Raw genomic sequence first — 3037 nt, forward strand, 5'->3', positions numbered from 1 at the left:
AAAAGCGTTGATTCGCTCGTGGTGCCCATACTCGTCACGCCGATCCCTAAGCCTCCTCGTCTCCGAGTTAAGGGTGAGCTTCAGACCGTTACAAGCAACTTCAGACTCCTCAAGTTTCGTCGAAAGGGAGTCTCGTTCCGTGATCAACCCGCTCCGGTGATGTTCGAGCTTGGCCACAAGGTCGCTGAATCTCTTGTTAGACCGCACCGCCTCCCCCAGTTGCGCCTCAAGGCGCTCGATCCTCTCACTCGACGCCCCAGAACGCTCCCCTTCCAAGTGCCGAACATGACGCTCGTAGCGAGACGCCAAACNGTATTCCCGCTGATTGGGGAGGCGATCCAAGTCGGAATTGGGGGGAGAGGCCCGGCAAAGATCTGAGACATGTCGAAATCAGCCTCGGTAATGTCCGGCAGATCGACCTTTTCAACCTCGCTCTTCAGCTGGCTCATCACGGCCGTAACTTGGTCCATGATCCCTTCATCAAGTAAAGAAATCCGACCCTCGGCAACGAGTGTTTCGAGCATCTGAACATTCCCAACAGCTTGGTTATACTCGAGGAACTTCTCCCGCGACGCTTCAACCGCTTCGGCGTAACTTTTGTGCTTCGATAAGAGCCTCTACACGCGACCAGCCACCTCGTGAAAAGCGTTGATTCGCTCGTGGTGCCCATACTCGTCACGCCGATCCCTAAGCCTCCTCGTCTCCGAGTTAAGGGTGAGCTTCAGACCGTTACAAGCAACTTCAGACTCCTCAAGTTTCGTCGAAAGGGAGTCTCGTTCCTTGATCAACCCGCTCCGGTGATGTTCGAGCTTGGCCACAAGGTCGCTGAGTCTCTGGTTAGACCGCACCGCCTCCCCCAGTTGCGCCTCAAGGCGCTCGATCCTCTCACTCGACGCCCCAGAACGCTCCCCTTCCAAGTGCCGAACACGACGCTCGTAGCGAGACGCCAAACGATTGATACGCGCAATAAACTATGATAAAGAAAGGAAAAGACAATCATAAGAAAAATGAGTAAAGGAACATTCATAGCAAGTTGGTTTAACTGACAAACCTCAAAGGACGCCTGAGCAACTTCGGTAACCGCATCAACCTCTTTCATCTTCTCAACTGCAGGAAGACGACCTTCACCAAAATGGATCTTCCGAAATAACTCGGCACATGACTGCGAATCATCTGGAAAAGGACAAGCCCCAGAGGAATGCGTTNGGAACTTCTCCCGCGACGCTTCAACCGCTTCGGCGTAACTTTTGTGCTTTGATAAGAGCCTCTGCACGCGGCCAGCCACCTCGTAAAAAGCGTTGATTCGCTCGTGATGCCCATACTCGTCACGCCGATCCCTAAGCCTCCTCGTCTCCGAGTTAAGGGTGAGCTTCAGACCGTTACAAGCAACTTCAGACTCCTTAAGTTTCGTCGAAAGGGAGTCTCGTTCCTTGATCAACCCGCTCCGGTGATGTTCGAGCTTGGCCACAAGGTCGCTGAGTCTCTGGTTAGACCGCACCGCCTCCCCCAGTTGCGCCTCAAGGCGCTCGATCCTCTCACTCGACGCCCCAGAACGCTCCCCTTCCAAGTGCCGAACATGACGCTCGTAGCGAGACGCCAAACGATTGATACGCGCAATAAACTATGATAAAGAAAGGAAAAGACAATCATAAGAAAAATGAGTAAAGGAACATTCATAGCAAGTTGGTTTAACTGACAAACCTCAAAGGACGCCTGAGCAACTTCGGTAACCGCATCAACCTCTTTCATCTTCTCAACTGCAGGAAGACGACCTTCACCAAAATGGATCTTCCGAAATAACTCGGCACATGACTGCGAATCATCTGGAAAAGGACAAGCCCCAGAGGAATGCGTTAAATTCCAGCTAAAGTCTACCGACTTAGACTTCTTTGGTGGGGCAGACCGCTCTTGTTCAGGACCATCCTTCTTTTTCTGAGAATCTTTCGGCACCTCGGCGACGCGACCAGGAGTCCCGTCCACCTTCTTCCTGGGAAGTGTCTCCTCCGAACCAACGTGACGATTTGGGGGAAGGGATCTTGGACGCGTTCTCGACGGGTCGTCCACAACCTGACGAGAGGAAGAAGAAACCCTTTTTGACGAACCAGAGCTTGGAGGATTAGCACCTGGACGAGCATCATGACGAAGAGCGGAACTAGGCAACGGCTCCGGAGCTCGGCGATAACGAGCAGACGCATTGGGAACACTCAAATTCATCTTACCCATCGTTCCGGCTACACCACAAAGCGACGAAATTAATTTCGAACTCAAGGAGCAGCAAAAAACGGGTTCAACTATGCTAGGATGTACCTGTTTTTCTTCGAGGATCAGATGTCTTCCTTGAACAACCTTTTTTCGGCTCGGTACCTGGCCAAACGTAAGGGCAGAAAACCTTGATTGCGTCTATCTCGGCCTGAAATGAAGAAGGGTATGGCAGCAAACACCTTGGAACAACAACTAAAACAAAAAAAAAAGGGGAAAGGTTAAGCACGACCAGAGAATAGTGCAAATAAAATATACTAGGCAAGAAGGGTCGGCTACCGGGTGAAGGGTTCCACCCAGAAAACCAAGGAATCGACGGATCCTCCAAAACCCCCTCACCGACTTCAAGAAAGAAGTACGAGCCCTTCCAATTATATGTTTTGCCCTTAGCACCCTCGACGAGCGTCGTCTTCCTTCCCGACGCTACATAGTAAATTCCAGGAGTTTTGTCTCGGCTCGACGGGTTCAGACACGTCAACTCTTCCAAATGATCACAAGTAAGCTTAACCCCCGCAGCTTCGGCCATAATCGAAAGGCCAACAGCATTTCGAAAGGTCGCCGGGGCAAATTGAGAAATGGCCGCCTCACGACGAGCAAAATATGTCATCAGGAAAGACGGCAAAGGGAAGGTAAGCCCGCACTCGGTGAAGTACTTCTCCGAAAGGCAAATAAAGCCGGAAGGAGCATCCCAGGGATGCTGAAATGGTTCTGGAATCAGAATTCTCGGTTCGGTGTTTGATTTCCCAATGCGAACTGCATCAGACGCCGCTCTCGGTTT

This window comes from Camelina sativa, chromosome 2, assembly GCF_000633955.1.
Source record: "Camelina sativa cultivar DH55 chromosome 2, Cs, whole genome shotgun sequence".
Lineage (NCBI taxonomy): Eukaryota > Viridiplantae > Streptophyta > Magnoliopsida > Brassicales > Brassicaceae > Camelina > Camelina sativa.